General features: G+C 43.4%; 1 protein-coding gene across 2 annotated transcripts in view; it reads left to right on the plus strand.

Annotated features, from left to right (window-relative positions):
- The first annotated feature begins 6,190 nt into the window (after window positions 1-6,190).
- RBSN (rabenosyn, RAB effector) overlaps window positions 6,191-21,767 on the plus strand; it is a 44,689-nt gene continuing 29,112 nt past the window's right edge. The window contains exons 1-2 of one of the 2 annotated variants that reach the window (XM_061397203.1): window positions 6,191-7,136; window positions 15,165-15,310. The gene's annotated coding sequence lies outside the window, so the exon portion shown is untranslated. The remainder of the gene's footprint in view (window positions 7,137-15,164; window positions 15,311-21,767) is intronic. The other variant, XM_061397204.1, reaches the window with a different exon arrangement.

A 21,767-nucleotide genomic window follows, 5' to 3' on the forward strand; every position in this document is an offset into this window, starting at 1 on the left:
GGGCAGAGGAGGCTGATGCAGGCTACAGTCCATGGGGTCGCAAAGAGTCAGACATGACTGAGCGACTAAGCACACACACACAGATCATGGACATAAGAGCTAAAACCATAAGACTTTTAGAAGAGTCAGTTTGAGTTATGCAGTGTTTTCTTAAATATATACCAAAAGCAACAAAAGAAGAAATAGATCAATATAAAAATTAAACTTCCGTGCTGCAAAAAATCATTGTCAAGAAAGTGAAAAGGCAGACAATGAAATGGAAAGAAATACTTGCAAATCATATATCTGATAAGTAACTAGTATCTGGAATATATAAAGAATTCTTAGAACACTGTAAAAAGACAAATAGCCCAATATAGAAATGGGCAAAGGATTTGCATAGACTTTTTTTTCAAAGAAAGTGTACAAATAGCAAATAAGCACATGAAAAGGTATCAGCACCATTTGTCATTAGACCCCAATTCCCTCTCAAAGCCTATAATCAAAATGCAGATGAGAACAGGTGTTGAAGCTGTGGAGAAACGGACCTGCATACATTGCTGAAGGAATGTGAATAATACAGCCACTTTGGAAAAATCAGTTCGGCAGTTCCTCAAAATATTAAAGCGACTATTTGACCCAACAATTCTACTCCTGGGTATCTACCCAAGAGAAATGAAAATATATATCCACCAAAAACTCATACACAACTGTTCATAGCAGTGTTATTGATTTAAAAAAAAGGCCCAAAAGTAAAAACAACCCAAATGCCTGCTGAGAGATGGATATATAAATGTGGTACATCCACCCAGTGGAATATTACTTAGCCACAGACAGGAATAAGTACTGATAGGTGCTCCAACATGATGAACTTGAAAACATTCTGATCATAAGATACCCTATATTGTGCAGTTCCACTGGTGGCTCAGAAGTTAAAGCATCTGCCTCCAAAGCGGGAGACCCGGGTTCGATCCCTGGGTTGAGAAGATTCCCTGGAGAATGAAATGGCAACCCACTCCAGTATTCTTGCCTGGAGAATCCCATGGTCGGAGGAGCCTGGTAGGCTACAGTCCACGGGATCGCAGAGTCGAACACGACTGAGCGACTTCACTTTTCACTCATACAAAGTGTCCAGAACAGGAAAATCTGTAGAGGAAGAAAGTGGATTAGTCTCTGTGCCGGGCTGAGGGCGGAAGCAGGGAGGGTGAGTGACTGCTGACGTAGAGGGTTTCTTTTAGGGAGGCTGAAATGGTCTTAAGTTAGATGGTTGCTTAACCCTGTAAATATGCTAAAAAAACAGTTATGTGCATTACATAAGAATTATATGGTATGTGAATTATATTAAAAAAAACAGTCTAAAATGAATATTATGTTGCACATATCAGCTTCCAGTTTGAGCTCCTGTTCCTGACCACTTCCACATCAGGAGTCCCGGGCACTAACCTGCTCTGAAATGCTGTTTCCATGTCACTTGCTGCTTGAGGCAGAGTCTGTATCTTTGTATGCCCTGAGTCCAACCAGCTCCCGGCACTTAGAAGCCACCCAGATATTTACCGAACCGAGATGACAGGAGTGTGGCAGTTCGTTTAAGAGGGAAAGTTAGCCTGCCAGTGTCGTAGAAACCCAGGGCTTCCTGCACCCTCTGCCCTGCCCCTCCCATATACACATCATGACAGCAGTACTGTCTGCTCACTGTGGACAGAGCATCCTCTGATACCTTAATCACTGAAACCTAAAGGCAGTCTTGTGAGGTTCGTGTGACTGTTGCAGAGAAGGAAGCTGATTGAGAAAGGTTAAGTAACTCACCCCCAGTCTCCCAGGGATATGGCCAGACCTGAGAGCCGGGCCTTTCCGCTCACACCCTTATGTTCCTAATAAGGTTCCTGACTGCTGGGGACGTGCTGGAATCATGGAGCAGGCCAGCTCCAAATGCACTACAAGCCTCTGAATTTGTCTTACTTCAGGTCAAGGAGAGATTACCCTTTTGTCTAGCCATCGCATTAGACAGGCTGTTCTCTGGCTTGGGTAGTTAAGAGTTAAACTCCCGTAAAATACAAGTCAGCAGTCAGTTTTTCCTCAATCTCTGTGTTTTGTTGTGAGCCTATCTCCAGAGGTAAGAAAAATTGATTCTTAGGATTAAATGCTGGTTCATGCAGTGCCCAAAATTTTATTCATTTTTTTTGAAGCAGCAGGTAATAAGCCCATTTGCTTGCTGTTCTCCGTGGCTGAGCTGGTTCTGCTGCACAGCAGTTAGAGAAATCCAATTCAGCAGACATTTATGGATCTGCCTTCATGTGCCAGGCAGCAGGTGAGGAGCCGGGGTCACAGGGACGAATACGCTTTGGTCCCTGTTCGAAGAAAGTCCTTAATGTTTCCCAGCTCCTTTCATCGTGACCGGCATTTGTTGTTTGGGGAAGGTTTGGATCATTTGCCTTTACATTTTGGTGAAATATACTCCCTCTCTCAGAAAATTACTGTCTAAAATGTAAGAGCTTTTGTTTGTTAAATGTACAGGAGGTAAGGAGGTGGCATAAATATTTAGATCTCGACAGTGGTGCACTGATGCTTCAATTCTGAGCCAGCTGTGTGAGACTCAGAGTTAGATGACATTTCATCCCTTCAGGGAGAAGTAGAAAACATTTATAGGCTCTGAATGAAAGCATGAGGGTATATACACAATTCAAAGTCAACCCAGCTGCCTCTCCATTCACATTTGCTGGGACAGCATGTCTGTGCATCCGTGAACTTACTTCAGAACGCTAGAGGTAGTGAGCCAGCATTACAGAAGTGAGGGAAAGGGGGGAAATTACAGGGGAGAATTACAGAGTGAAGTGAAGTTAGCACCTGAAATGTCACTGCCCTGATCCTGGGACGTGGCCGGGCCTTGGGCAGGTTGTTGCTCCTTGTCCTCGTCCATGAGATTGAGGATAATCAGCACCTTCCTTGTGAGGCTTGGCAGCCTTAAATGAGACAGCAGATGCGGAGCACATGCCTTTAAAGAGCCCACAGTAAATGTGTCTCTTATTAGAGCAAACGGCCACCTCATGCGAAGAGTTGACTCATTGGAAAAGACTCTGATGCTGGGAGGGATTGGGGGCAGGAGGAAAAGGGGACGACAGAGGATGAGATGGCTGGATGGCATCACTGACTCGATGGACGTGAGTCTAAGTGAACTCCAGGAGTTGGTGATGGACAGGGAGGCCTGGGGTGCTGCGATTCATGGGGTCGTGAAGAGTCGGACACAACTGAGTGACTGAACTGAACTGAACTGAACCATTTAAAAGTAGTCCTTTGTCTTTTTTTTTTCCCAAAGCTGTTTCCTTCTGGTACTTTTGTGTCCTGGCTTCTCAGCTGCACATTATTCCATGGTCATTTTCCATCTCACTGTGTGGTTCCTGTAACTCTTAGTGGGCACGCCCCGGTCTGTGGTCGGTGTGGGTGCACTGTTCCCCTGTTGAGGGACATTTGGTTGCTGCCAGGATTTCATTGTTGTAAATCATGCTTCAGTGAAGAGTCGTGTGTGTGGAGGGTGTTCACTGGCTTCCTGGGAGACCTCAGTCCAGTTGCATCATCTCCGTGTGCCTGTCCCCTTCCTGCCATGTGGGGAGGCGGCAGTGCCCAGCTGAGGGGACAGCTGTGTGGGCAGACGAGGTAGAACGATGACCCAGATCCTCAGTGGGCTTCATCTCCTGGCCTCTGTTTGGGTTTGGGGCTTGGGGCTCGCTCTCCAGAGATGAGGCTTCGTCAGTCACAGCTTCCAGAAGGACTGTAGCAGCATACGGGTCAAGAGAGTTACGTGAGAGAACCAGTTTCTCCAACCTCTCACTAGCAGTCATCCTCGAGTGTAATTGTGTAAACAAACAGAAAACACTGTCTCTGTGTTTGAGCGGCTCGTTAGGGCAGGACTCACTCGAGCTCACTGCCCTAACCAGTTCCCACCTCATCTCACAGAGGTCAGGTTCCAGAGGCTGTCCATGAATCTTTTCCAAAGCCTGTAGTCCCCACACGCTTTCTACCAAATTGCAGTACATGTTGGTTCTTTGAAACTTAAAAATCCAGTGTATTTTATTCCTCACTGAGGTACATGCTTACTGTTGAGTATCTGTTAATTTTTCCAAACAAACCCACAGTTTGCTCTAGAAAATTTGCCATGGTGGGTCATAATTTCGATGATTCCCTTTCTGCTCTGCGGAAAAAAATCGGCAAGGGCAACCACACACCCTGGTTTGCCCACTTTATACTCATCATAATGTGATGACTCATAGCACCCCCCTCACTGTCAAAAGTGGCCTCTTTTGGATGATAAGTTATATTATCATCCTCGCCCCAGGGCTTCCTCAGCTGCAGAGGTATGTGTCTGTTCTTCCCACCTCCCTCCTGCCCTGGACGACTTTCTCTCTGCCCAGCAACGGCTTCAGCCATGTGGCTTTCTCTAGGCTTTCCCTGGAGGTCCTCATACGTGCCCAGCCTCTTCCATGTATCACACAGCTGTGTCCTTGGTACTGTTTATTGTGCTTAGTATAACATCCTCTCAGTTCAGTTCAGGCGCTCAGTCACGTCCAGCTCTTTGTGACCCCATGGACTGCAGCACGCCATGCCTCCCTGTTCATCACCAACTCCCAGAGCTTACTCAAAATCACGTCCATCGAGTTGGTGATGTCATCCAACCATCTCATCCTTTGTCGCCCCCTTCTCCTCCCACCTTCAATCTTTCCCAGCATCAGGGTCTTTTCAAATGAGTCAGTTCTTCACATCAGGTGGCCAAAGTATTGGAGTTTCAGCTTCAGCATCAGTCCTTCCAAAGAATATTCAGGAGTGATTTCCTTTAGGATGGACTGGTTGGATCTCCTTGCTGCCCAAGGGACTTTAAAGAATCTTCTCCAACATCACAGTTCAAAAGCATCAATTCTTCGGCGCTCAGCTTTCTTTATAGTCCAACTCTCACATCCATACATGACTACTGGAAAAACCGTAGCTTTGACTAGGCTTTGGTGTAGTCAATAAAGCAGAAGAAGATGTCTTTCTGGAACTCTCTTGCTTTTTTGATGATCCAACAGATGTTGACAATTTGATCTCTGGTTCCTCTGCCTTTTCTAAATGCAGCTTGAACATCTGGAAGTTCACGGTTCACGTACTGTTGAAGCCTGGCTTGGAGAATTTTGAGGATTACTTTACTAGCGTGTGAGATGAGTGCCATTGTGCGGTAGTTTGAGCATTCTTTGACATTGTCTTTCTTTGGGATTGGAATGCAAACTGACCTTTTCCAGTCCTGTGGCCACTGCTGAGTTTTCCAAATTTGCTGGCATATTGAGTGCAGCACTTTCACAGCATCATCTTTCAGGATTTGAAATAGCTCGACTGGAATTCCATCACCTCCACTAGCTTTGTTCGCAGTGATGCTTCCTAAGGCCCACTTGACATGGCCTTCCAGTCTGGCTCTAGGTGAGTGATCACACCATCCTCTAGGTCCAGTTATATTGTTGCAAATAGCAACATTTCCTTCTTCTTTTATGGCTGATATTCCTTTCCATATATGTGTATATATTCCCATCTTTATCCATTCATCTATCAGTGGGCACTTAGGTTGTTTACTTATCTTGGCAAATGGAAATAATGCTGCAGTGAACATAGGCATGCAGATGTCTTATCAGATCAGCTGCCTGATTGTTTGGTGTGGCATCAGGGTGTTGCTGGCTGTTTTCCCAGCCTTGGAGGAGTGGCATGTCGAAGCTTCCCTGTGGGCCCAGCAGCATGCCCTTTTGCTCACCAGGACTCCCTGCTCTGCGGTGCCCCCTGTATGGGTCTCAGGGGCCCTTCTGTTGGGGCGGGGCTGGCTTCTGGGCATGCGCATAGGCGGGGCTGCTCCCTGGCCCAGGAGCTGCTGGCCCTGCCTGTGCGGTGGCTGCTGACGTGCCGGTGGTGGTCGGAGCTTGTCCAAGGGTGACTGGCTGTAGGGCCTGCGGTGGTTCCAGCCCACTGGGTAGCAGGCTGGTGCTGACGGGCTGGACAGAGGATGCCAAGATGGCCCTGGCCAGCAGTGGAGTAGTTGTGGGCGGAATGAGCTTCTCGGGAGGGCGGCCATCAGTATCTCTGTCCCCAGGAGGAGGCCTCGTTGCCTCTTGCTTCTCCAGATCAGCAGTTCACCACTTGCAACTTTTTTTTTTTTTAATTTTATTTTATTTTTAAACTTTACATAATTGTATTAGTTTTGCCAAATATCAAAATGAATCCACCGCAGGTTATATCAGCTTTATCCTAAATGTAAACTTTGCCCTTATCAAATATAATAAGGTTATTCATATGTGCAGAGCACCTAAAAAGCCCTCATACAAACACAGCAGGCAGGGCCAAGCTGAGTGAGCAGCACCAAGGATGAGATAACTCACCACCCCCGTCTTGATTGGTCACAGGCGGAGTTTTGTTAACAAGATGAAAGTCTATAAATAGAGAAGCTTGTGCATTGGAAAAACAAGTGCATATTAACTCTCAGGGTGACTTCCTTCTTTACTGAGGTATATTTTAACTGGCTAAAGGGCTTTGTCATGATGGTGTGATCACTCACCTAGAGCCAGACATCCTGGAATGTGAAGTCAAGTGGGCCTTAGAAAGCATCACTGTGAACAAAGCTAGTGGAGGTGATGGAATTCCAGTTGAGCTATTTCAAATCCTTTAGATGATGCTGTGAAAGTACTGCACTCTGTTGGGAAGCGTAGTGCAAAATAGCCGTAAAAGGAGAAAGTCCTTGGGAAAATGGCGAAGGGCCAGAAATACCCGGCTTTGCACTGCGGACAGAAAAACATCTCCTGCCTTTGGTTATGCTCGGCACCAAGAGTTAATAGGAATGTTACTTGTGAAAGCGGGTTGTGGGATAAGCCCATGAGTCATTTAGAGCACACTGGCCTTGAAATGTTTTCACTGATTATGTGTTAACTCCATATGCGCTCTGCTGACCGTATACTTTAAGCTCTTTGTTCCTGCTTCTATAAAAAAGCTTGACTGCAGAAATAAACTTGTCAGTCCTTGCAAGAGACGGTCCAAGTGTCCTTCTTTCAGGTTCGTCGCTTCCAAGTCCCGGGGAGAAAATCCCCAACAAGTGGCGCCACGAACAGGGACTTGAGAGGAAGGCTGAACAAAGCGACGAGCCCCTGCAGAAAGAGGTAAGCAGGATGGGAGAACATAGCAGTAAAATTCCTTTCATTTCTATAATGCATCATTTTTTTAAACAAAATGGTATTAATGTTTCAAGAGATCAGTTGAACGATTGCTATCATATTTTACTGGAACAATTCATGGTTCCCAGAAGAGGGGACACTCAATCTAGACATATAGAAAAGGGTTAAAAATAATATTTTGTGAGCATATCGGCAAGGATTACATGGTCACTCATACGGGCTATCATAGAACAAATTGAAGGGCATAACGTTGATTTGGAAGTAAAAACTATTCGATCTTTACATGAATATGAGCTTAAGGAACAAGATACGCAAGGTGCTTTGAAATATAAGAATGTTATGCTCAATCAGACACAATCCTTAGAAAAACAACTTAGAGACATAAATATACAGGATATATGTATTTGACAGTATTTGTCAAAACTGAAGCCACTTAGAACGGAGGTCATTTCATTCAACGGACAGCCCAAATCTGAGGTTTTTCCTTCTGCTCCGCCTGTAACAGCAATTGCTAACTTTGCTCGTACTAATCATTTCACTCCTCCTTGGGAGATGCCTGCTTGCACTTTCGCTTTCCCAATGCAATTTAATCAACCTGCCCAAGACCAAAATACTTGGGCTAATCTAGATGTTAGCATGTTGTCTAGCTTTAAGAAAGCATGCACTCTGTATGGACCTACTTCTCCTTATTGTATAGAATTTCTCGGAGGATGGGCTGGCCATTGGATGCCATATGATTTTTTTCAAATAGCAAAGATAATTCAAAATCCTCAACAATTACTTCAGTGGCAAATATGGGTTAATGATAAGGCCCAACAAATGCTGATTGACCAGCAATCTCATGGTAACTCTGCCAATTTAACCTATGATATACTCACTGGAACAAGAGCCATGGCTGATATGATTGCACAATTAGCTAATATTACCCTTGAGATATTACATTTCATTAAAGAAACTGCCTGCAGGGCATAAGCAAAGGTTGATAGCACTAACTCTGATGGTTCATTTATTAAGATTATTCAAGGACATAAAGAGGAATATTCTCAATTTATAGGAAAATTAAAGGATGAAATTGAGGAATCTATTAAGGATGTGACTTTACAAAATATTATTTTAAAACAGCTTGCTTTTGAAAATGCTAATGAGGAATGTCAATCCATGCTTAGACCAATTCAAGAGACTAGCTCTCTTATGGAATATTTGAAAGCATATAGGGACATCAGATCTATGTCCCATAGAGCAAAATTGGCAACATTAGAAACCTTTAATGTACAAAAGGCTGCTAATACCAAATGTTTTAACTGTGGGAAGCCCAACCATATGAAAAAACAATGTTGCCTACCAACACAGGCCGAAAAAAATAATACTGCTTCTAATAAGAAGAGACCCCCAAGAATATGTCCAAGATGTAAAAGGGGGTTCCATTGGCTGAATGAATGTCATTCTAAATTTGATAAGGATGGAAACACCTTGAACCCCGGTGCACAACAAAAACAACAGGGAAACTGATAAAGGGGCCGTCCTCTAGCCCCACTACAAAAGGAGGACCTAGTGTTATGATGCTACAAGCAGCTACATCTAAGAGTGCTTGCATTGATGTATCTAGTCCTTATGATATGGAACTAATAGAATTATGCAACCCCCACAAAATTCCCACTGGATATTACGGCCTGATTCCACCCAGGACAATGGGACTAATTTTGGGACATAGTAGCTGCACAATGAGAGGTTTAGTGGTATTGACCGGTGTTATGGACAAAGATTATGAAGGGGAAATACATGTTATGGTAAATATTATGAAAACGGGAAATGCATACTTACAAAAAGGGGAACGTTTCACACAATTATTACTTTTGCCATATGTTAAACCAATGAAGGCATCTGATAAAGTTCGGCAAGGAAGCTTTGGCAGTACCAACCTTACTGCTGCACTATCCACCTTATTAAAGGAACATCAGAAACCCATGCTTACTTTACGCATACGGGGAAAGAATTTCACAGGCATGTTAGATACCGGAGCTAACATTTCAATCATTAGAGCTGCAGAGTGGTCCCTCGATTTGGGTAAGGTTATGGCTTCTTCTAGACTATTAGGAATGGATGAAACTGATGCCGCACAAACTTTTGTCAGTGCATCCTATTTACAAGTGTATGGCCCTGATCAAATTGTAGCTTATCTTAAACCATATATTACTAATATCCCTATCAATTTATGGGGACGGGATTTTCTTGAACAAACGAAAGCCACAATTTCTTTAAATGAACCTTTTTAATGGGGGCCATTGAGTTAACACCGCTGCCCCTCGATTGGGAATCTAATACCCCAGGATGGACACCTCAGTGGCCCCTAACTAAAGAAAAATTGGCAACTCTTACACAATTAGTAAATGAACAATTACAAAAAGCTCATATAGAACCTTCATTTTCCCCATGGAATTCCCCTGTTTTTGTAATAAAAAAGAAGTCAGGAAAATGGCGAATGTTGATAGATTTAAGAAATGTTAATAATACCATGTCACCTATGGGGCCCTTACAACCCAGATTGCCCTCCCCTTCTATGGTACCAAAAGGATGGTCTGTAGGTATTATTGACTTAAAAGACTGCTTTTTTACTATACCTTTGCACCCTAAAGATAGAAAACGTTTTGCCTTTTCAGTTCCTTCTATAAATCACATGGCTCCTATTAAAAGATTCCAATGGAAGGTGCTACCTCAGGGAATGATGAACTCCCCTACCATTTGCCAATATCTCATATCTGTTTTATTACAACCCATTAGAGACAAGTATCCTACTGCGTTTATAATTCATTATATGGATAATGTACTTCTCTCTGTGGAATCTGAACTCTGTTTGCAACAGTTATACAATGAAGTTACTACTACTCTTCAAAATCATGGCCTGCTTGTTGCGCCAGATAAAATTCAATGGAAAGCACCCTTTAATTATTTATGACATGTTATAGAAGAATCTAAAATCAAACCTCAAAAAAACTCAAATTTCTGTGCAGTCTCTACACATGCTGAATGATTTTCAAAAATTGCTAGGAGATATTAATTGGCTGCAGCCATCTGTTGGCATCCCCACCTATGCCTTACAAAATCTATTTAAAATTTTAGAGGGATCCCCTGACCCTAATAGCCCTAGGCAGCTAACAAAAGAGGCCAAAGAAGAACTGGCCTTAATGGAGAAACGCATTCAACAATCTTTTTCAACTCGGCTAGATTATGATCAACGAGTTTCTTTATATATATTCCCCACTGAACATTCGCCCATTGCAATTATAGCTCAACATAGCCCAATAGAATGGGTATATTTACACACTAAACAGTCTAAAAAAATTATGTCATATATTGAGAAAATAGGGCACTTAATTATGTCAGGAAGAAGCCATGTACAAACTTTGACTGGATTTGATCCATATGCAATACATGTTCCCTTGACAAAAAAAGGAATTGCAAATTACCTTACAGTACAACTTGACCATGCAAATGGCATTAAATGATTTTCAAAATGTTATCTCATTTCATTTGCCGAAAGGAAAATTATGGGACTTTCTACAATGTACTAAATTCATTGTAACTAATGTCATTGCATCCCAGCCTATTATCAATGCACCCACCTATTTCATTGATGGCAACAAGAAAGGCATAGCAGGGATTGTCGGCCCTGATATCAAAGAGAAATTACCCACTACCTATTCTTCAGTACAAAGAGCTGAATTATATGCTTTATATGCTCTTATGTCACTTCAACCATTATCCTTCAATGTATATACTAATTCCAAATACCTTGCTCCCCTTTTTCCTGATTTTGTTACCGCCTTTTCATACAACCTAGATGAAGAATTATATGCTCTCTTTTCACAGACTTGAGCTTTAATTCGCTCACGTACGGAACCTTTCCTTATTGCACATATATGTGCTCGTTCAGGTTTACCTGGCCCTCTGGTCGCAGGAAATGATGCTGTTGACAGGCTCATAGCTCCCATTTTTACATCTGCCAATGACAAACATGCTAATCTTCATACCAGTGCTAACAGATTGCAATCTAAATACCATATTCCTCTCACTGCAACCCGACATATTATTAAAACCTATGATGTTTGCGCCCCTCTACACTTACGAACTACAATTTCAGGAATTAATCCCCGGGGGCAACAACCTAATTCCCTTTAGCAATCTGATTTCACTCACTGCTCCTTAAGAAAGTTTTCTTTGCTTTTTGTCTCAATTGATACATTTTCGGGCTTTATCTGGGCAGTACCTGTCTCTTCAGAATCTAACGAACACACCATTTCCACACTCTACTCACCTTCCCCATTATGGGGATTCCTTCTGTCTTGAAAACAAACAATAGACCTGCATTCACCTCACATTCATTTCGTTCATTTTCATCAGAATGGAACATAACACACATTACAAGAATACCCTATAATCCTCAGGGTCAAATTATTATTGAAAGAGCCCACCACACCCTAAAAACTCGTTTACTAAAACAGAAAGGGGAAATATGGAAGAGGAGATAGACTTCTTATCCTATTAACCCTCAATTACAATTATCTTTAACTCTTTATTCCCTGAATTTTTTAAACTTAACAAAAAATAATTCTGACACTCATGCAGATAGACATTTTACAGAAGACAAAAACAGCAAATTAGAAATCAATACACCAATATGGTATAAGCAATTTAATCAGTGGCTGCCAGGAATCTTACGACTCCTAGGCAAGGGTTATGGTCTTGTCATTGCAGATGGAGAGGAAGTCTAGGTTCCCCTTCGCTATGTCCATTACTGAGAGGGACCCCAAGACCGGACTCCCTCGGGAAGTGACGAAGTTGACGCAAAGGGTCTCGTCAATGACCCTGGAGGAGCCAATGAGGAAACGCCATCGTCTGAATCCTTACCCGACATGGGCTCAAGTGAAAAACATGACTTGTCAGGCTGAGCAGACACTGAAGAGCAAGAGGAACATCATAATCGCTCCTGGTTTAATAGATCAAGCATTGGAGGCTTTCATAAATCTAAAACAAGTTTCTGGACTGATAAGGACATATTGCTGAATTGGTATAACAGGGGCTTATCACCCCCACGACCCAGGATTGTCGTCCCCATTGTGGGGCCAGAGCAATGGCACATTTGGAAAATTCCAGCAGCTTTAGAGCACTTCGCTAATGTTTATGGGACTATGGGTGTGTTTTGTCCTTCTAATTATACCTTCCTATACAATAGTACTGGCTATATTCAATCATATGTTCACCTTCTGTACTTGTTTATTGTAGGGCATTTTGATATTGACTTATCGACCAAGATTGTCAATTGTACTGCATGTGCATTGTATACCTGCCTTAATCACACCATTTCCTATCACAATGCTAGCATTGCGCTAGTTAAACAAAGATCTGAGTTATGGCTTCCCATAAACTTAACTGAGCCTTGGACTGATTCTGTATTTCTTTCTGTGTTCTTGAAAATTGGACTCGACAAGCTCAAATAGATCAGCAATTACAAACACGAATGAATGAGTTACAAACTGTGGTTATCCACTTAGGATACAAATGAGTTATCCACTCAGGAGATCAAGTGCAGCAACTGACGTTCCAAATACGTGTACATTGTCACTGGAATTTTACTTCTTTTTGTCTGACTAACATGCCCTATAATAGCACTGAATATCCTTGGGATAAAGTTAAAGTGCATTTGCAGGATCTCACAAATAACTCAAGTTTAGACATCAATTTGTTGAAACAACAAGTTGCTAATTTTCAAGTTAGGGTACCTAGGGAATTGTATAGCACTCAATTCTGTGATACTTTAACCAAAACCCTATGGTCTCTAGACCCTAGAGCTTAGCTTTCAGGAAGCAATATTTTTATATATGTATTAATCACCCTGCTCTTTTTGTCCTTGATTATGGGATACAGAAGTCTCTACTCAAGACTCCATGCTTCCCACAATGGAGTCCAACTAGCAGCCGCCATGCTTAATTTAAAAACAAAAGGAGAATACGTTGGGAAGCGTAGTGCAAAATAGCCGTAAAAGGAGAAAGTCCTTGGGAAAATGGCGAAGGGCCAGAAATACCCGGCTTTGCACTGTGGACAGAAAAACATCTCCTGCCTTTGGTTATGCTCAGCACCAAGAGTTAATAGGGATGTTACTTGTGAAAGCGGGTTGTGGGATAAGCCCATGAGTCATTTAGAGCGCGCTGGCCTTGAAATATTTTCACTGATTATGTGTTAACTCCATATGCGCTCTGCTGACCGTATACTTTAAGCTCTTTGTTCCTGCTTCTATAAAAAAGCTTGACTGCAGAAATAAACTTGTCAGTCCTTGCAAGAGACTGTCCAAGTGTCCTTCTTTCAGGTTCGTCGCTTCCAAGTCCCGGGGAGAAAATCCCCAACACACTCAATGTGCCAGCAAATTTGGAAAACTCAGCAGTGGCCACAGGACTGGAAAAGGTCAGTTTTCATTCCAATCCCAAAGAAAGGCAATGCCAAAAAATGCTTAAACTACCACACAATTGCACTCATCTCACACGCTAGTTAAATAATGCTCAAAATTCTCCAAGCCAGGCTTCAGCAATACATGAACCGTGAACTTCCAGATGTTCAAGCTGGTTTTTGAAAAGGCAGAGGAACCAGAGATCAAATTGCCAACATCCTCTGGATCATGGAAAAAGCAAGAGAGTTCCAGGAAAACTATTTCTGTTTTATCGACTATGCCAAAGCCTTTGACTGTGTGGATCACAATAAACTGTGGAAAATTCTGAAAGAGATGGGAATACCAGACCACCTGACCTGCCTCTTGAGAAACCTGTATGCAGGTCAGGAAGCAACAGTTAGAACTGGACATGGAACAACAGACTGGTTCCAAATAGGAAAAGGAGTACGTCAAGGCTGTATATTGTCACCCTGTTTATTTAACTTATATGCAGAGTACATCATGAGAAATGCTGGGCTGGAAGAAGCACAAGCTGGAATCAAGATTGCCAGGAGAAACAGCAATAACCTCAGATATGCAGATGACCCCACCCTTATGGCAGAAAGTAAAGAGGAACTAAAAAGCCTCTTGATGAAAGTGAAAGAGGAGAGTGAAAAAGTTGGCTTAAAGCTCAACATTCAGAAAACTAAGATCATGGCATCTGGCCCCATCACTTCCTGGGAAATAGATGGGGAAACAGTGGAAACAGTGTCAGACTTTATTTTTGGGGGCTCCAAAATCACTGCAGATGGTGATTGCAGCCATGAAATTAAAAGACACTTGCTCCTTGGAAGGAAAGTTATGACCAACCTAGATAGCATATTAAAAAGCAGAGATATTGTTTTGCCAACAGAGGTCTGTCTAGTCAAGGCTATGGTTTTTCCAGTGGTCATGTATGGGTGTGAGAGTTGGACTGTGAAGAAAGCTGAGCGCCAAAGAATTGATGCTTTTGAACTGTGGTGTTGGAGAAGACTCTTGAGAGGCCCTTGGACTGCAAGGAGATCCAACCAGTCCATCCTAAAGGAAATCAGTCCTGGGTGCTCATTGGAAGGACTGATGCTGAAGCTGAAACTCCAGTACTTTGGCCACCTCATGCGAAGAGTTGACTCATTGGAAAAGACTCTGATGCTGGGAGGGATTGGGGGCAGGAGGAGAAGGGGACGACAGAGGATGAGATGGCTGGATGGCATCACCGACTCGATGCAGATGAGTTTGAGTGAACTTCGGGAGTTGGTGATGGACAGGGAGGTCGCAAAGAGTCAGACACGACTGAGTGACTGAACTGAACTGAACTGAAAGGGCTTTGTGGTTTGAGAGTCTCTATTTCCCCCCAGACAAATGCCTGCATTCCTGGGCTGCTGTGTTCACGTCTTGAAGGAGAAAAAGCCAGTGTTTCGAGTGAGAGATCCTGCCAGGCTGACCTGGTGCAGTGTCAGCTGGGGGGCTTTGGTTCACAGGTCATTTGGGGGCCTGCAGTCCACAGGGCAGACTCTGAAGTCGCAGTGCAAAACTGGTTTTGTGCTTGTTTTAACCAGGTGACTTTTGGACAGTGGTTGGAGAGGATAAGGCAAAAGTGTTGAATATCGTGAAGCCCAACATGGCCCACTTCCGGGAGCTGTACGGCAGCATTCTGCAGGAGAGCCCCCAGGTGGTGTATAAGGCCCAGCAGGGCAGCCTGGAGGTGAGCGGTCGGTGGGACATCACGGGTCCGTCCTGAGGCAGGAGCCCGTTTAAGGGGAAAAGTTGAGTGCGCAGTATGACCAGTGTGGTAACTATTCACAGAAAGTGCGTTTTGCGTGTAAACGTGTTCTCTGTGTGTTTGAAATAAGGCTAAAAGGTCACATAAGAAACTAGTGACAGACAGGAGGCTGCCTCTGGAGAAGGGCCAGGGGCTGACATGAGCCGGGTGGGGGCCGGTCTTCACCGTGTGTACCTTTTTGCCATTTGAACTTCTTGCTACATATATTAATTATTAATCAGAAACAAGTAGAAGCAAACTCTGAAATTACCTTCTCTTCGCCTCCAAACCCATCTGCCTCCCAGAGGTAGTCTTATTCACAGGTTGGTGTGTTCGCTTCCAGATCTCATTGCGTGTGCTTCTGTGTGTATTTATACGTGTATAGACATGTAGGAAGTGGCTTGGTCTTTTTCATTTTTTTTTTTACATAAATGTATTCATATATGTTATTCTGAAGCTTGTCTCTCCCCCACTCGTTATATGTATTGTGTCTTGGGACTTTTCTTTTGACATAGCGGACAAGGCTTTCTTTCAAGGCATTTATCAAAAAAATACTAAGTTTTTTGAAAATAAAAGTCAAAGAACCTTTGAAAAATGTAATTTGGATATAAGATTTTTTAAACTATAGGATTCGTGGTTTTTTAATCTTTACGATAACACCATTAACTTTTTTAAAGCTCCTCCTCTTCCACATAATAGGGGCAATTCATGTTGAATAACAAATTAATGGTATTTCTAGAACTGAAAGGAAACTTTAAAAAACAGGAATTATTTTAAATGTAGTGTTAGAGAATAACATGAATGCCCAGAATACCCACCACTCAGGTTAACAGATTTTGCCGTGTTTGCTTTAGATCGAGGTTTTGTGTTTTTAATTTTTACTCTTCTCAAAGTGATGCCTGCACACTTTAAAAATCAGGTGACACCCCAAGGTTTTTACAAAAAGCAGCATTTCCCTGCTGCACAGCTCCTACTTTCCCAGAGAAGCTGCTTTCATCTCCTTCACTGAGGCTTCTGGTGTTTATCTCCATATTTATAAGTAATGTGGTTTGACTGTTATTTCTTGATTTGTTTTCAGTTTTGTACATTTTTTGTCACCCTTTTATGGAAAATGAGAATTTTTTACTCTCATGCACTCCATTCACACACACACACTCTCTCTCTCTCACGCAGTCTTTCCGCCTCTCTCTTCACCACCACTCACTTATGCTCCACATATAGTTATTACATGGGCTTTCCACATGGTTCAGTGATCTACCCAGATGGTTAAGATCCATCCACCTGCAGTGCAGATGTGGGTTCAATCCCTGGATTAGGAGGATCCCCTGGAGGAGGGCATGGCAACTCACTCCAGTATTCTTGCCTGGAGAATCCCACGCACAGAGGAGCCTAGCAGGCTACAATCCATGGGGTCGCAGAGTCGGGACACAACTGAAGTGACTGAGCATGCATGTATGCATAATTATTACGTAATTTTAGGTTAATAGTCAAAATTTACTTTATTAAGACAACTGGGTTTCTTCATTGCTGCCATATACTACTGTGAAGTTTACTTTCCTGCACAACTTTGTTTTTCTTGGAGTTAATCTGCCCATTTGTTCCTTCTTGCTTAGTGTCTACATTGTTGTGGTTCAGTCGCTAAGTCATGTCCAACTCTTTGCGACCCATGGACTGCAGCATGCCAGGCTCCCCTGTCCTTCACCATCTCCCAGAGTTTGCTCAAACTCACATCCATTGAGTCAATGATGCCATCCAACCATCTCATCCTCTGCTGCCTCCTCCTCCTGCCCTCAGTCTTTCCCAGAATCAGGGTCTTTTCCAATGAGTCAGCTCTTCACATCACATGGCGAAAGTATTAGAGCTTCAGCTTCAGCATCAGTCCTTCGAATGAATCGTCAAGGTTGATTTCCTTTAGGATTGACTGGTTTGATCTCCTTGCAGTCCAGGGGACTTTCAAGAGTCTTCTCCAGCACCACAGTTTGAAAGCATCAATTTTTCAGTGCTCAGGCTTCTTTATGGTCCAACTCTCACATCTGTACACGACTACTGGAAAAACCATAGCCTTGACCATACAGACCTTTGTCGGCAAAGTGACGTCTCTGCATTTTAATACACTGTCTAGGCTGGTCATAGCCTTTCTTTTTTGGAGCTGAAGAAAGTAAAGTCTGTCAGTGTTTCCATTTTTTCCCCCATCTATTTACCATGAAGTGATAGGACCAGATGCCATGATCTTAGTGTTTTGAATGTTGAGTTTTAAGCCAACTTTTTCACTCTCCTCTTTCAGCTTCATCAAGAGGCTCTTCAGTTCCTCTTCACTGCCATTAGGGTGGTGTCATCTGCATATCTGAGGTTGTTGATATTTCTCCTGACAGTCTTGATTCCAGCTTGTGCTTCATTCATCCAGCCCAGCGTTTCTCATGATGTACTCTGCATGTAAGTTAAATAAGTAGGGTGACAAAATACAGCCTTGACATACTCCTTTCCCAATTTTGAACCAGTTTGTTGTTCTATGTCCAGTTCTAACTGTTGCTTCTTGACCTGCATACAGGTTTCTCAGAATGCAGGTAAGGTGGTCTGGTATTCCTATCTCTTTCAAGAATTTTCCACAGTTTGCTGTGATCCACACAGTCAAAGGTCTTAGCATGGTCAAGAAGCAGAAGTAGATTTTTTTTTTTTAATTCTCTTGCTTTTTCTGTGACCCAGTGGATGTTGACAATTTGATCTCTGGTTTCTCTGCCTTTTCTAAATCCACATTGTACATCTGAAAGTTCTCAGTACACATACTGTTGAAGCCTAGCTTGAAAGATTTTGAGCATTACCTTGCTACGAAATGAGTACAATTGTGTGGTGATTTGCACATTCTTTGGCATTGTCCTTCTTTGGTATTGGAATGAAAACTGACCTTTTCCAGTCTTGTGGCCACTGCTGAGTTTTCCAAATTTGCCGGCTAATTGAGTACAGCACTCTACCAGCATCATCTTTTAGGATTTGAAATGGCTTAGCTGGAATTTTATCACTTCTATTGCCGTTGTTCATAGTAATGCTTCCTAAGGCCCATTTGACTTCACACTCCAGGATGTCTGGCTCTAGGTGAGTGACCACACCATGGTGGTTATCCAGGTCATTAAGACCTTTCTTGTATAGTTCTTCTGGGTATTCTTGCCACCTCCTCTTAATCTCTTCTGCTTCATCTAAGTTGTTACCATTTTTGCCCTTTATCATGCCCATCTTTGCATGAAATGTTCCCTTTGTATCTAATTTTCTTGAAGAGATCTCTAGTCTTTCCCTTTCTATTTTGAAAGGACATTTTCCCCTCTATTTCTTTGTGTTGTTCACTTAAGAAGGCTTTCTTTTGTCTTCTTGCTTTTCTCTGCAACTCTGCATTCAGATGGGTATATCTTTCCCTTTCTCCTTTGCCTTTCACTTCTCTTCTTTTCTCAGCTATTTGTAAGCCCTCCTCAGACAACCATTTTGCCTTCTTGCATTTCTTTTTCTTGGGGATGGTTTTGGTCACTGCCTCTTACACAGTCTTACGAACCTCTGTCAATAGTTCTTCAGGCAGTCTGTCAGATCTAATCCCTTGAATCTATTTGTCATTTCCACTATATAATCATAAGGGATTTGATTTAGGTCATACCTGGATGGCCTACTTTCTTCAATTTAAGTCTGAATTTTGCAATAAGGAACTGATGATCTGAGCCTTAGTCAGCTCCAGGTCTTGTTTTTGCTGACCATATAGAGCTTTTCCATCTTCGGCTACAAAGAATATAAAAGTGAAAGTCACTCAGTCGTGTCCAACTCCTTGCAACCCCATGGACTCCGGGCCAGAATACTGGAGTGGGTAGCCTATCCCTTCTCCAGCGGATCTTTCCGACCCAGGAATTGAACCAGGGTCTCCTGCATTGCAGGTGGATTCTTAACCAAATGAGCTATCAGGGAAGCCCTGATTTTGGTATTGACCATCTGGTGACATCCATGTGTAGAGTTGTCTCTTGTGTTGTGGGAAGAGGGTGTTTGCTATGACCAGTGCATTCTCTTGGCAAAACTCTGTTAGCCTTTGCCCTGCTTCATTTTGCATTCCAAGCCAAACTTGCCTGTTACTCCAGCTATCTCCTGCCTTCCTACTTTTGCATTCCATTCCCCTGTGATGAAAAGGACATCTTGTTTTGGTGTTAGTTCTGGAAGGTCTTGTATTTTCTATATACTTGTAAATAATTCACCCTCAAACTCTCTTACAAATCTGTAAAACATCCTCCTTTGTAGACAAACACATCAGGTGTTTTCTCTGTTTCTTGCTTTTCGTGGGGACCTTCTTCCTGAAGTCCTGTGTCCCCCGTTCCTTTCGGGGCTGGTTGCTTTCTAGACACGCTGCACAGCTCTTCCCCTGGAGCTTTATTTCATTATCACCTATAGTACAGGGTTCTTCCTTGCTGGTTTCATCTTCTTCTTCTCTCTCTCAGTGGTATTTCGTTGAGATGTCCATCTGCCTCTCCCTAATGATTGCTTTTCTTGTGCTTAAGCAAAATTGCCACCGCAGCAGCACATTCTGCTTACTGTTCACCTCTTTAAATCTGCTTCGTGAACGGCGGTTCTTTTTTGAACTGTTCCTGATGACCAGCTCTAGGACGTTTCTGGAGATGGGGTGTCATTTCCAGGGCCCCAGCGCTTGTGAGTACCCAGTGCCCAGAAGCGGTGGTTTTCAAGGTGTTGTTACAGGACGTGTCCACAAGGCGGCAGCACGTCTCCATTTCCAGGTCTGGGTGGGCGGCAAGCAGAGCTTTAAAAGAAAGTGGCTTTCCTGGGTGGGAGAGGAGGGTGGACAGGCCGAGAAGAAACAGCCGAGGGCTTGTGCTCCTTGCTGTTTCCCACCCTCGACAGATACCAAGCCCTGACAGACCGCTCCGCTGAGGACGCTGTGGTTCCTAGGTAGGGGGACGGCTCCGTGCGAGGAGGCTGCAGCGGGGAATCCCACCAGCGTGAGAGTTGCGCACCAGGTGACTTTTGCAAGCTCTTCCAGCCCAGAGCGCACACCGCTGTTTGGATGCGGGAGGTTTCATGGAGCCTTCAGGGGGGTGCGCCTGGATCGGGAGATTGTGGTCCCCACTGCAAGAGACCAGACACTCCAGGACTCAGGGGAGCTCGTTTGCTGACCCATCCTCCCCAGCTCTCTCATCTGGCCGAGTCCAGGCTGCAGGGCCCCAGGCTGCTCAGGCCCCAGAAAGGTGACACAAGCCTGCTGAAAGGGCCTTCAGGGAGATAGTGTTCACGTTTCTGTTTTTTTTTTCCCCACCCCACTTCTCTCTAGGTTGAAGGGGTTATGTTAGGTTGGAATAGAGTTCATTTACAACGTTGTGGGTTTTTTTGGGGGCGGGGGGGAGGGTTTCCAGCCACCTGATTCTGTTACGCTAAACATGTTCTGTGTTGATTTCTTTCTCCATACAGATTTCTAGAGTGTGTGGAGCACAGCAGCCTGTGCGAATGGGACCTTTTTGATAATTTATCTATATATTAGTGCATATCTATTACTCTCAAACACATCATATATGCCTCTCCCTGCTCTTTCTGCTTTGGTAGCCATCTGTTTGGTTTCTGGACCCGAGAATCGGTTTTTCTTTCCTAAATGAGTCCATTTGTTTCAGTCTTTGGATTCCGTCTCTAAATGACATTAGAAGGTGTTTGTGGTTCTATGCCGGCAGCCCTTCACTTAGTGTGGTCTACTCCAGGTCCATCCATTTTTCTGTTTTTTCTGCAAACGGCAGTATTTCAGTCCTTATTTTGGCAGAGTAATATCCCAGGGTATGAATGAACCAGATCTTCTTGAGGCATCCATCACCGACGGAGATTTTTTGTTGTTTCCAGGTCTCCGCTTGTGAATGACGCTGCATGCAGGTTGGGTGAGTATGTCTTTGCGAATGAAGGTTGGTTTTACTTGTTTGTTTTTAATTTTTATTTTTTTCACATAGCACCCAGGAGTGTGATCGCAGGCTTAAATGGTAGGTGAATTTTTATTTTTGAAAGGGCCCTTCCTTCTGTTCTCCATCATGGCTCTTAGCAATTGACCTTCCCAAAAATGGCGAAGGAGGCCTCCCTCTCCTCCATGCCCTCCCTGGAATGTATTGTCAGCCTTGATTGATCTGCTTTCTAACTGGTGTGAGGTGATACCTGGTGGTGATTTGATTGCCCTCTCATAATAATTGATAAGGGAGAGCCATGGTTTTTGTGCAAAAAATTAAAATAAAACACACAGTGGGTGTAAAAAGCCCTCTTGACATTTGCTCTCTGAAAGGTGCTTGTGTTTTGAATTGTTTTTACTTACCTCCCTGGTCATTTTCTAGGTCTCCGGGAACTTCTACCGTCTCCCAGGCCTCGGGGCTCAAGGCTGGTCAGGCTCCAGGGCTAT

Source organism: Bos javanicus, chromosome 22 (assembly GCF_032452875.1).
Source record: "Bos javanicus breed banteng chromosome 22, ARS-OSU_banteng_1.0, whole genome shotgun sequence".
NCBI classification, from domain to species: Eukaryota; Metazoa; Chordata; class Mammalia; order Artiodactyla; family Bovidae; genus Bos; species Bos javanicus.